The following is a 13948-nucleotide window of genomic DNA, read 5'->3' as shown; positions in this document are numbered from 1 at the left end:
AATAAAATAGGAACCTCTTTGGTAATCCAGTCACTATTCCCCCCCGTCCTTGCACCAAATAGTATTTGCTAGTATGATTCAAGTGAATTGTATATCCGAATGTAGAAGAGAGTCCAAAACTCCAGAGGCATTATTCAAAATATGTACAGATCACACCATAGCTGAAAAACCTGTTAAGCTAGTCAAAAAAGTAATGAAAACTGCAAAATTCCTTAATTCAATAACACTTTTGGATACTACATATTATCAATGGTAAAAAAAAAAAAAAAAAGTGAAGAGAAATTACCAGGTGTGAATTTCTAGCATCTAGTTTGCTTTCCATGTAAATCAAACCACTGGTTTGCAGAGTATAAATCAATACGTGCAGGGCATATATGACAGAGCCGTGTTCAGCAGCTCATTATCTCTGAAAACCTGTGCCATAAGCAGACTTTTTTCATTTAAGAGAAAATTATTTTGTGAGCCAAGAGGAGGACAGTACAAATACACTGGGACCCATACCAACAGTGCACACATATTTTCTTGAATATTTTATTCACAGAAACTAATCAGTAGCCAACAATATGCCTCTCAATTTTGATCCAAGGTTGAAAATACTGGGGAAATTTTTACTGTGACTGAATCATAGCCAATATATGTACATCTTTTCACCGCGACATGTTGAGAAATGGTTGGTGAATACAAAACTCTATTTTTTTCATACTGACACAAAGTGGTTGATAAAAAACAAAAATGGGTTTTTTAAAGATAGGAATAAAAAAGCATTTCTTTGTGACTTGATCATTTCAATTACTTAGAATGAACTAATATATTTCAAAATTGGAGTCAGTATCTTGAATAAAGTGAATCCATCATTTCAGGGCTAAAGATTATAATTTCAAATGTTTGGGACACAATGTTAGAATTTCTTAAGAAGAACAAACTGTGAAGAAATCCTTCAATCCTTATGGCTAATAATTTTCTTCCACTGTCAGAGAAAGAAACTGATGATATATTATTGATAATGTTTGAAAAATCACATCCCAATGCTGCCACAAACCGTTTAGAAATATATTCCAGGGACACAGTCAACCAAAGAATGATCTTTCAAGCTGAAAGTTAAAACTTTGCTTATGATGTATTTATGCCTAATGGAACATGAAAAGCAATCTTCAGTGATAAATCTATTCTTTCTCAGTCAATGTTTTATTTGAATATCCAGAATTATCTAAATATCCTTTTAATTGTGAATTGGAATCTTCCAACTTAGAAGGAATAAAGAGTAGGAAATATGGTTGTGGGACCGGAGACATGTCTCCAGCTACTCATTATCAAGCTGGATATAAGATAAAATTAGTGTCTGCTTGCAACAAATGAAGTGCTCTGCAAATGCTGAGAAATTCAGGCTCGTGCTGGAAATTCTGACCAGGTTCAGAAAGCCCTGCACGCCCAGATCAGGGAATTACCCTGAATCACAGACTGTTGACTAAGTGAACTTCAGTCCTCAGTTTTGCCATTTCTCTCTTCCCAAGATTAGAGCCTCATCATTGATTTTGACCCATGACTCAACCTGACTGCTTACTGCTGCTCACTTCCTAGGCCCTTGATACCCTACTTCCCCCACCATGTTGAATATCCTAGAGCCAACCGCTCGAATTTTGGCAGTAAGACGGACTACTGTGTTCCTTTGAATATGAATCACTTGTGTGCTCCTTCTGGAGCTCATTGAAAAAGACCTTCTTCTCTTTCACTGCTGATGGTCCTTCCATGTGGAGGTACCACAGCTAGTGAAACACACTTGGCCTCAACTATCCTCACTTATCAGATTTGTGAGTTTTGAAGGAGAAAAAGGGCATGAGTAACCCAGTGCTCTCCTCCTGTTTCCGCTTGGGATCATGCCAAACATAGAACAGGGGCTGCTGTCACTTGGCAGCCTGGCAAATGTCCATCACCACCTGTTGACAAGGTGGATGGACCTGTCTACCCTAGGGTTCAGTATCCGGATCAGCTGGCCTGCAGATGTGTCACATTTACAAACATCAACTTTTCTTGGTAGTCAAAGTGGCACTTCGGCTCTCTTTGCCTATTCACATCTCTCACCCAACTCAAAGGGTTAGAAAAGAAGGCGCTAGTACTTAGCTTTGTTCAAATTCTAATACCAGCCCCTATTGCTAGATCGGTTTCCTCCACTGTTGTCCCACCTTGGCGACAGAAGGAACCTGCACTCTTTCAGCTCACTTCTTCTCCCCACCTGCTGGGAAACACAATGCCTGCGTCTCAGAGAAGCCCTAACTATGGTAAGACTGACAGGTATAGTCAGTAGCCTCTGCCTATGGTCATTTAGCCAGTTTGGGAACACTTAGCACCGTACCGACCAGTCCAGATATCCCTGTCTCGTCTGTAAGCTATTGGAGTCCATTTCAAAAGGCTTGCTGAAATCTGAACGCATCCCTATGGTCCACCAACCTGGTAAGTAAAGTATCAAGAAAGAAAGTGAAGCTAGTTTGTTCTGAATTTTTGTTAGTTAATGCTATTAGCTTGGTGGTAAAGCCAACTTTTCTATAGTTTTATGACCTCTGTGTCTGGCGTGTCTTGCACACTCAACAAATGTTTTGAGAAATGAATTAATTAATTAGTCATGTAAACCATGCTAACTCCTAATAATTATCTTTTTAAGTTATTAAGTGTTCACAAACTGTCTTTTTAATGATAATTCTTTCAGTTTTTTCTTGTTCTAATTTCAAACTCCATGTATAAAAGGAGGGATCTCCTTTTTACCTTGTTGGTAAAACAGAACAATATTTACCTTCCCCCAGCCTTCCAGCCTAGCTGTCTTTTCCAATAATTTCTTAGCAGAAATGTTGATGCATCAGCATAGACACATTAATACATCCTGTGCCCTGAGATAGAATTATTTTGGTCGTGAGAATTTGAATTCATTTAAAGCATATTAAATCCTCTCTTATTATCATCTTTCATCTTCTGAGAAGTATCTGGTTAAAAATAACTTTTCTACCATTTATTGTTAGAATTATTCCCATTGGCAAGGAAGGCAAGTAGGAACTGAGTCATTTGCTTCTCTTTCATGTGTTAACATTCTAATATCTTCCCTAAGAACGGAGTTTCTACCTTTGTCTCCTTTGTAGTATTATTTACAACTTTACCACCCTCTGCTCTTCCTGGCAATATTCTTTCAGGTTCCATAATTTGTTGTCGTTAGGCTATGATTCCCTTCTATATTTTGTACATATATTTCTATCCAAATGACAGCCTACGGGACACTTGTTGAGGTCACTGCCTTTCTCTGAGAGCCCATTGCCAGATTTAAGGTTCGCGAGAAGGCCATCATCTTCCTTGACCAAAGTTGATTGGACAAAGAATGGACACCTGGGAAACCAGACTCTCTGGTTTCTGAACCAGAACTTCAGAGCTGGGATAGGGTTGCTATTTGAATCTAGGTTGGCCACTTGAGTGGAGAGATTAGGACCTCAGAAGTTATGAAATGGAGCCTAGTCGGATGGTACACCATCAATTAATGAGAGAAGAATGGACAGATGTATAGAATGAAGCAGAGACAGTACGCCAAGGAGATGAGCTCCGGATGGCTTTCCAGGTCCTAGCAAATCATGGCAGGATAATTTCTGGAAATTTCTATTTGTATTCTTGCTCCTCCCTACTCCCATTATGAGGCAGGGACTAGACTCTTGCTACTCCCTTGACTGTCCATGTGACAGGGCAGAAAGCAAACACAGTCTCACAGCAACACAGAGAAGCAGTGTAAGACTGCGGGTAAGAGCAAGAGTCTCGAGCCAGGCCATCTGGTTTGGAAGAATCTGTCACCTCCTGGCTATGACAACCTAGGCAAATGACTTAATCACCCTGCTGTCCCATCTCTAGAATAAGGATAATGCTGCCTACCGTGTAGGATTATCATGACAATTAACTAAAAATGTAACATCCTTAGAACTATTACCATCACATCACAAAAGAACAAATACGTGCAAGGTATTTTTATGATCTGTTTGTTCTTGTTTTTGTTTTTGTTTTCCAAAGCCCGAAACTATTTCAAGAGCAGTGCTACATGTCCTAGAGGGTGAAACAGCAAGGAGCACCTCTGAGGACCTGGGCTGTGTTGGGAGGAAGCCGACCAGGTAGAGTGGAGATTAGAATGGCCTGGAAGAGCATGGGTTCCCCTAACATTCTGACACAGTGTCTGACAATGGGGCTGGACCTCAGATAGGAGGGCTGCCTCGTGAGTCTGAGAAAGCAGGACCCCGCTCCTAGATCTCACCAGAGGTCCCCACGTCCAGAGGTTGGCATGGAGGACAGACTGCCAGCTGCTTCCCAATTCTATTCTTCCCTTATTCCTGCTCATTTTTACCTGGCCACTCATGTCAAAGTGGCTGGATCATGTTTGTATGAGAGGGAAAGAGACTTCTCTCTTAATCAGGCCTTTGCTATTTTGTTTTTAATTTTTGTATGCAGCCAGATTGAATCCTGTCTGATTCTGCACGAAAGTGACAGAACTTCCGGACGTGAATGACCAATTAAGACAATGGGAAAAATGGAACAATGGGTGGAAACTCACAATTGCTGACCAAAAACTGGAGAGGCCTCTTCTGTTCTTTGGTGCCCCCTCGGACAAAGGCGGGCAAGGATGTCCCCCAGATAGCGAAGATTTTATATCCTTCCAACCTGGCAAGATGGGAGAAGCAAAACCAGATGTAAGTTGATGTAATATTTCTTATCTGAGTTTATTGTTTGAGATTTAAGAGGCTTAGCCGCTTGGATTTTGTGATTTATCCTAGAACACTTTAAATAGATTCCTCTTTATTTGATTTTTTAAACTTAATTCCAAGTGATTTTTTATTTTTTATTCGTACTCAGAAGGACCCTATTTAAGACACAGACCCTACCTGTGCAAACGCATTAATTTCTCAAGGTGTCTCTTCCATCTCTGGCAAGAAATACTTCAAATTATATTGTCAGATTTCATTTTTTGGCTTCTTCTAAAGGTGTTTTGCTTTTGTGAAGAGTCAGTTGCTGGGAGCCTGTTCATTTTTTGCCTCACATTTGACATCTGCATTATCAAAGTTCCAGGCCTGGAGGGGGGAGGGGCTCCCTCCCTTCACCCCATGCTGACCTGTTTCTCTTACTTCATTGTCATTTCCAGACAAGCAGTCAGTTGTTCCTTATTGATCTCAAACAAGTCTAGCCTGGCAGTTCTCACTGCTTCCTCCCCCAGCTGGGCAGGGAACTGTCAGCAAGGCAGGCCAAGAATTTATCCGCGGTAATTCTTTCGGCTGAATTAATCTACCTAAAGACAAGGCACAGCTCCTTGACTCTTTCAAAGTGGTTTTTACACGTGTGGAGGGCTACAAAAGAGATTCTTAGGCATAGTGTGGACCACACCTATGGGGAATGCCTTTGTTATTTAAACCATCCACAGATGCCCTGCATTCTTTGAAATTGATTGACCTTGGAAATACACTGAAGCCAAACACTGGGAAGAAGTAGGTGGAAAGAACACAGAGGGAAACAGGCAAAAGCAAAACTCCTGTGTGAAATGCAAACCCCCTGCTTTGCCACTCATTTTCTCTGTGATCCTGTTCAAGCCACTCGAACTTAGTGGGGTTTACTCTTTCCATCTATAAGATGGGATAATAATCTCTCTTCTGGAGAGCTCACAGAATTGTCTGGTACAGTGTTTGGAAACAAATTCTGTTAAATGTATAGTATTGTGGGGGCGCCTGGGGGGGGCGCAGTTGAGCGTCTGGCTCTTGGTTTCAGCTCAGGTGGTAATCTCAAGGTCGTGATCTCAGGGTCCTGGGATCTAGCCCTGAATCCGCTCCGTGCTCAGCGGGGAGTCTGCTTAAAGACTCTTTCTCCCCGGGGGCCTGGGAGACTCAGTCGCAAGTTAAGTGTATGCCTTTGGCTCAGGTCATGATCCCAGAGTTCTGGGATGGAGTCCCACACACATCGGGCTCCCTGCTTAGTGGGGAGCCTGCTTCTCCCTCTCCCTCTGCCTGTGGCTCCCCCTGCTTGTGCTATCAAATAAGTAAATAAAATCTTAAAAAAAAAAACAAACTCTCCCTCTGCTCCTTCCCTCCCCATACTCCTCCCCCAGCTCTCACACATGTGCTCTCTCTCAAATTAATTAATCTTAAAAAAAATAATAAATGCTCGGTATTGTTATGATCTTAACGTGCCCCAAATCCCAGCCTCCCATCTCTATATTAATTACCGTTCCAGCCAGGCATAAGGAAAGAGAGGAAAGGAGACCAGCATGTGCTGGGTACCAAAAAAACACCAAATGCTACGCTAAGGATATTACAGGTGTGTTTTCTTTTAACCTTTGTGCCAGGCCAATGCGGTGCATAGTAACACATATTTCTGTGTTCACTTTGCAGACAAGGTTCTGGGAATTGAAGTGATCACTTGCTCCGAGTCTCATAGTGATAACTTTTAGAGACGAAATTCAAGTTCTAGGTGTACTCCGAAGCTGGTGTGTGTTTGCGTATACTATACACACGGAGGCCATTGGAAAGGCAATAGCGAAGGAGAGGCTGGAATTCCAAGGCTGTATTTTTCTAAGGTATGTATTGTGTTTATTTGTTTTCTTCAGTAAGGACAATATCTTTATGGCATGACACGAAGTTATGGAAATAGAACTCCAGGGAATGTTCCTGTAGGGAACATAAGCTCCATTTACAATAGCTGATCTGTTCACTGCCATCCAGGAACCCAGTTACGTCCTAAATTCACATCACCGCTCTGCTCAGAGCCCTTGGGTGGTTTGTCATCTCACTCTGAGTAAAAGCCAGAGTCTTACAATGGCCCACCAGACCCTATGTGTTCTGTCTCCTCCTGTCCTTACTTCTGGGCCCTCACTGCTTCTGCTCCTTCCCCAGCTCACTCTGCTCCAGTAATCCTTGCATTCTTATCCTACCAGGGATTCTCCTGCGTCAGGGCCTTTGCATCAGCTGTTTTGTTCTACCTGACTACTCTTTTCGTAGATACACCCACATGTCTCACTCTTACTGCCTTTAAGTCTCTGATCTAATCAGTGAGGTTTTTTCTGGCCACACGTTAACACTGCAAGTCCCCTCCTCCCCTGTAGCCTCCCTACATATTAAAGAAGCCCCTTCCTTCTTGCCATGAGGAGAAAACAGACCTCGCTAGGAAATAACAGTTTTCCCCATGGGACACAGAACAGCCCTTAACAGCATAGAAACAGGAAAGGCTTTAGAAATCCTTGCAATCAGTTCTTCCATTTCACAGATGAAGAAAGGAAGACTCAGAGAGGGAGAGTGACTTGCTTAGGAATGCAAAGCTGTGTAGAGATGGGTCTGGGAAGAGAATCCAAGTTCATTTATTTATTGAGTCATTTAGCAAACATCTATTTAGGACCCACTACCTGTGAGGGTCTGGAGCTCCTCCGTGAATAAACCAGTTTCAGCTCTTCCTACCTCAAGCTCCTCCAGCCTTATCAGAGAGAGACTCGCTGAACGAATCACTGCATAACAACTGCGAGATTCAGCCGCCACAGGTCTCACGAAGGCGGCCTTGGTGCTGGGACAGCCGAGTTTGAGGTGTTGACTTGCATGGAGAGACCATCGCACGCTCCTCGGCTAGAGCTGATGACGGGACAATGATGGACAGCTGCTGGATGAGGGAGCAAAGGGTGAGATGACTTAGAAATGGAGGTAGGGGTTGGAGTCTGTGGCTCCCTATAAGCCGTGATAAGAAATTCTATCCTCATCCTAGGAAATGCTGAAAGCTTTATCTGACTCCTATTTCCATTCCTTACCTTTAAGCACACTGACAAATAATGTTAAGGATAAGTAATGGAGGAGGCAGATTCAACTTCTATTTATATCCATGAACCATCCAAAGGGCGAAAAAATAACTTGGAAACACATTCCTTCAGGCCCTTGTCGCATCATACTTTCCTGGCCACCTGGGCAGTCGAATGTCTTCTGTTTCTCTGCAAGCCTGATTTGTGCGTGCACAGCACACACACACACACACACACACATACACACTTTACATGTACTTCTTCATTTTAGCAAACAATGTCTTGACATTCCTGATACAGGAATAACAGAGCTTATTCTGATTAATCTCATTTAATTCCAATTAGTTTATCCACTTGGGTCATTTGGTCTGTGATTACTTGCTGTCAGGGTGCTGAAAATAATGCCCATCCTTACTTCTCTGAATGGTGGCAATTCAATGGAGAGGTCTCTCCTGCTGTTAACAGAGTTCCGCTCTCTGGTTCCAGAACACAGAGGAGACCCCGGAGCACCATTATGAGCCACCATGGAAGGTTTGTGATGTCTTTTTGCCTGGTTGAATGTTGCTTTTCTGCAAGAACCATGTGTTTCTGACCTCTGGGCCCTTGCCAACCCTGGAGAGACTGTCCCTCCCATGGCTGGCCTTCCAGATGCAAAGCAACCAACACCAACATTTTGGGCCACACCCCTGCTTCAGTCACCAGAGGGCTGGGTCCCAGACAACTCCAGACAGCTCTAACCCCAGAGCCCACTGAAGTTACACAAACGAGCCAACCCTAAGCCCCCTTCCCCTGCCTCACCTGTTCCCTCCCTGGAAACCACAATATCGGCTCTTACCAACCTTTTTCTCCACCACCTCTGCCTCCTACTGATCCTGGTGTCTCCCCACGAGGCCCTGCAGGATGTGGCCCAGCCCCTCCTCTTGGAAACCGCGAGTAACCAGCTACCTTGTCTCCTCCCGATCTGTTGGCCTCATCGTATCTGAATAAAAAGAAGCCTACCTTTTCAGACCTCTTCCTCAGACCCTCTTCTTTCATTCCCTCTGAGGAGTCCCATGTGAAATCCCTCTGCACCCCTCCCCTGCCCTACAAGCTAGCGGAAAGGCATGGATTTCAGAGCCTGGCGGATCTGAGTCCCTGGTCCTGCTGACCCGGGTACCAGCTGCAAGACTGTGGGCCTTTTGCTTCACCTCCCTGGCCCTCACTCCCCCGCGCACAGAACTGAGGACCACAGCAGCCATCCCGCCGGGCTGCCTGAGGCTTAAATGAGATCGCGCAGGCCGGGCATCTAGCACCTAGGACATGGGGGCGGATGAACGCAAGCTGGCTCCCCCTCCCTCCAGTGATCTGGGAGCCTCCTTTGCTGTCTGTTTTCTGCCTGCCAGTTTCACTGTTCAGTCAACCGGGAATCTTGAAGAAAATCCACGGATGATTTATTGTAAGCTTTTCAACTTTGCTTCCTTTATCTGTTAACCTTCAGCCAACCAGAGCCTTTTATTTTCCCCTCCATGAGCCCCCGGCAGAGTCTGACAGGTTCTGAGGGGGGTTGGGGATGAGCTGCGAGGACCCTGAGCTCTCTCTCGCCGAGCCTGTCAACAGAGGGCTCCCGCGAGCACAGAACTGGGAGTCCGGCCCGAGCTCCAGCTGTGACGCTGCTTCTGCGTGCCTGGGGGCACGTGGGTGAACCGCTCCAAGCTTCCACGCCCTCATTTGTAAAATCAGGATAAAAACGCGCAGGTTGCCTCTATCTTAGGACTGTTTTGTGAAGCAGATGGGACACCTTGGATGAGGAGGGTAACGTGAGAAGTGATCTAACACTAGCGAGAACTATCATGAAAAACACGAGAGGCACTTGGGGTCGACCCTCTGTTTTTCCTCTTCTGTGTATCTTGACCTGCCCTCTCTCCTTCCTGGTGTAGGAAGTATATCCTGCCCCCCACCATCCAGGCCTCCCACTGCCCATCACCACCCCACTGGGGGCTGGGAGTCCAGCCTGAAAGGCCTTCCTTTCTCCCTTATCTCAAGGATTCTAGAGGGAACGTCTGTGAAAGAGGCAGAGAAAACCACAGGAAGATAAAGAATCAACTTTGTGTGTGCACGCGTGTGCGTGTGTGCGTGTGTGCATGCACACTTATTTTGTCCCATGTGCTGTCCCATGTAAACCTCTTAGCCCTGGAAAATGGGGCTCCTCAGTGTCATCACCTCACAAATGAAGAAATGGAGACACAGAGAAGTGTGTGGGAAGTGGCCCCTCCTGAATTCAAAATGAGGACTTTTTTGAGTCTGATTTCTTGACTATTAGGATATCTTGCTCCCTAGGCACAACACGAGGTGCAGGGCACATAGTTTCTTTCTAAAGGACCACCCTCAGGTCATGTTATACAAATGATCCCACCCAGCCAATCACAGGAAGGAAACCCCTCCCTTGGAGTTGTGGCTGTTCCTAGGGTTCATTTCTGTTCCCCTACCCGACTCCGGTGGTTTCTGTGTGTTCGTCTTTTGCACTGAACAGTGAGCCTCTTCTCCGAGTCCTTTCAGTGCCCGTGGGGCTGAAGCCAGCACACACAAAAGTTCTCACGATGTTTGCTGCGTTAAATTAAAAAGGAACATCCTTGTCCCACCCTAGGAAGAGAATGAACACAAGAGGACGGAGAGAAAAATGATAATGAAGGAGTCACCAGGGAGTAAATCTCCAAAGAATGGAGGGATTTCTCCTTTTGCATGTCAGTGTTTTCAAATGAGATGTTAGTGTCCTGTGCGTGTTGGTGCCACACCTGGCATCGCCCAGAGTAAGAGCGGTATGGTCTCTGTGGCCTCTGACAGTTCACACTGAGCAGGACCCTTTGAGGACAAAGTGCCAGTCACAGGACAGAGCGGCAGCCCTTTCTGTCAAGGGGCGCACGGCCTGGCCCGAACAGAGGAGAGCGATGTGATGGCTGAGTCGTGCCAGCTAGAGGTTTCTCCACAGGATGTTGTAATTGATGCTCAGAGTTTTTCTTTGGATTTATCTGCTCTCGCAAGTTTTGCAATGTTTCAACATCCAGAGAAAAATGGCAAGTGGGATTTTGGGGGTTCTGTCTCGGGCTCTTGGCTCTTCTTTACCTATGCTTGCTCCTGAGATGACCTGAGATGCAAGCATTGCCTGAAGGCATTGGGACCATTTTCCTGTGTCCCAAATTCAAACTGATTCAAAGTGGCTCTCTGAAGGAGAATGTGTGAAAAGGTGTTTTCCTTTACAAAAAGGAAAAAAATGAACCAAGAGCAAGATGTAATACAAAACAAAACAAAAGAAGAAAAGATCCAACAAACCCAGAGCCAAAGGCAGACCCAGACAAACACTCAAACCTGTAGTTGATTCTAGAACTCCAGTGAGGTGCTTCCTCAGTGTGTTGAAGAGGAAAGGAAATGTGTCTGAAATCAGAAGACTGTGTCTGTCCTGCCATGAGTTTGGGAATCAATTCATTTTGTTTTAGCCTCAGGTTCTTCATCCCAAAAATGATGTATTCTCTCCCCAGAGAATCAAACTGTGTGGCAACCCGCGGCCACATGGGCTGTGGCCTTTCCTCCCAGCGCTTCAGACAAATGCCCCCGGGGAATCTCTGTTTCAGGGATGTTCATGATAACTCCCCTCCTGGCCCCCTTTTCCCACTCAAAGAAGCACAGGTGCTGAACAGGAAAAGAAATGCAGGAAGAGTTGTTGAGCAAACAGTTCTTTGTATGGATGGGGTGCTTTCAGTGTAAAACATATCCACTCACGTTAACGCCTTCAATCTTCACAAAAATCATAAGAGACAGGCAGGATTTTTCACAGTTGAGTGAACCTGGGGGCAGAGACGCAAGCTGACTTCACCCTCACCTGGCTGTTAAGTGGTCTGGGAGAGACAGGAGCTCATGTCGGTCTGACCTCAAGTACAGAGCTCCAATGACCAGGCCACAGCTGCCTCTGGACCAGGCCATTCTAAAAAAAATTCTGGAAATTCTCCCTCCTCCTTTGCTTTTGGTCAAACCCTTCCTGGAGCACAGGGAATAGCCAGGAGAGTCACGTTGTTTTTGATTAAGGCCTGTAGTCCCTCATTGCTTGTGTCACCTCTGGTTCTTCTGCAATGAGGAGACACAGGCCATCCCGCCTCCCCACTGCCTGGTTCCTCTGCAGGAAGGCTTTTGGTCCTACCCACCTCTCAATGTTCAGGTCAGGTATAACCTCCTTAGGAAGCCTAACTGAAGCCCAACCTGTGGTGGGCCCCGCTCCATGCTCCCGCAGAACTCTGTGCCTTTCAGTTACGATGATAACAGATGGCTTCCTTTTCCCTCAAGGGCAATGGGCTCACTCTGCAGAAATCCTTTTGGCCACAAACTCATATCAGAACCCACTCCCCGCCCCCACCGTGGCAGGCAGAATTCTAAGGAGGGCCTGACGATTTTCATCTCCTGGTGAGCATGCCCTGTAGAACTCCACCCTGCCCCGAGTGTGGGCAAGACCTGGGGATGTGATGAGGTATCACTCCCATGATTCCGTTACCTATGGTAGACTCTGGCTTAGCAGGCTAGAGGGAGAGCTTCTCCTGCTGGCTTTGAAGAAGGAAACCAGCAGGTCCAAGAGGACCACTTGGCAGGGATTGATGGGTGTCCTCTAATTGCTGAGAGTGGTCATGGCCAACAACCAGCCAGAAAGCAGGGCTCTTGCAGCACAATTTATGATAGTCACGATACAGAAGCAGCCCAAGTGTCCATCGATGGATGAATAGATAAAGAAGATGTGGTGTATATATACACAATGGACTATTACTCGGCCATAAGAAAGAACAAGATTTTGCCATTTGCAACAACATGGATGGACTTAGAGGGTATTATGCTAAGTGAAATCCATCAGAGAAAGACAAATACCGTATGATTTCACTTATATGTAGAACTTAAAAAACAAAATAAATAAAAAAACAGACTCTTAAATATAGAGAACTGGTAGTCTCCAGAGGGCAGGTGGGTGGGGGATGGGTGAAATAGAAAAAGGGGATTAAGAACAGAGTTACTGTGCAGAACACCAGGTAATGTATAGAAATGTCGAATCATTATTGTACACCCGAAACTAATATAACACTGTATGTTAGTTACGCTTCAATTAAAAAAATAAAAATAAATAAAAGAAGAAAGTGGGGCTCTCAGTCTTAGAACCAAGAAACTGAATTCTTCCAACAAACAGCGAACTCGAAAGAGGACCCTGAGCTCCAGATGAGAACCATACCATGGCTGACTTCTCTGTCACAGCCTGGCAAGACCCTGATCAGAGGACCCAGCCAGCCCATATCTGGACTCCTGAACCTCGGGAACAATTAAATAATAAAGGTGTGTTGTTTTAAGTCACCTAGTCTGTGGCGCTTTTTTACACAGCAATAGAAAAAAGATACGCCCCACAAAAATATAAAGAGCACAACGAGGGATAGCTGTTATAATTGAATGCTATTTCTTCCCCCGTCAGGGAGGCGGTAGGACATAGTGGTTAGGAATGTCAACTCTGGAGCCAACCTGCCTTGGTTCAAATCCCAGCTCCGCTACTTACTGTGTAAAGTAAGTAATGGGCAAACCACTTAACTTCTCTGTGCCTCAGTTTGCCCCTTTGTGAGATAGGTCTGGTAACAGTACCTACCTTAGGTTACTACTTAAACTAACTTCTTATTGAAATTTCTAAATGTAAGATGCTTAGAACTGGGACTGATACATAGCAAGTAGTACCCAAGAGTTTCCTAAAATCATTAGCAAATCAAGGGGTGCCTGGGTGGCCCAGTTGTTAAGCGTCTGCCTTTGGCTCAGGGCGTGATCCTGGAGTCCTGGGATCGAGCCCCCCCATCAGGCTCCTCCACTGGGAGACTGCTTCTTCCTCTCCCACTCCCCCTGCCTGTGTTCCCTCTCTCGCTGGCTGTCTCTCTGTTAAATGAATAAATAAAATATTTAATAAATAAATGAATAAAATAAAATCATTAGCAAATCAAAAATAAAACAGAGAACAGAATTTGTATTAAAAAATGCACACACCCAATGGCCTCATCTTAGAGACATAGAAACTGAGCTCCAGAGATGTCTTGTTCAAGGTCAGAGGGATGGTTTGAAATTCATGAAGTACATTCAATCCTGAAGGTAAGGCTCTTGGAGTCCACAGGATAACATCATATTGTAATCTGT

General features: G+C 45.0%; 1 long non-coding RNA gene across 5 annotated transcripts in view; it reads left to right on the top strand.

Annotated features, from left to right (window-relative positions):
* Positions 1–13111, top strand: part of LOC123780752 (uncharacterized) — a 109362-nt gene extending 96251 nt beyond the window's left edge. For 2 of the 5 annotated variants that reach the window (XR_015727098.1, XR_015727099.1), the window contains 5 exons: positions 4033–4130; positions 4465–4703; positions 6390–6574; positions 7387–7663; positions 8264–13111. This is a non-coding gene — a long non-coding RNA (uncharacterized LOC123780752). The remainder of the gene's footprint in view (positions 1–4032; positions 4131–4464; positions 4704–6389; positions 6575–7386; positions 7664–8263) is intronic. The other 3 variants (XR_015727100.1, XR_006776499.2, XR_015727101.1) reach the window with 3 other exon arrangements.
* The last annotated feature ends 837 nt before the right edge of the window (positions 13112–13948 follow it).

The sequence above is a fragment of the Ursus americanus genome, chromosome 17 (genome assembly GCF_024610735.1).
Source record: "Ursus americanus isolate L20-20 chromosome 17, mUrsAme1.1.p, whole genome shotgun sequence".
Lineage (NCBI taxonomy): Eukaryota > Metazoa > Chordata > Mammalia > Carnivora > Ursidae > Ursus > Ursus americanus.
Note: the sequence above shows the minus strand (reverse complement) of the source record. Positions and strands in the feature narration are given on the sequence as shown.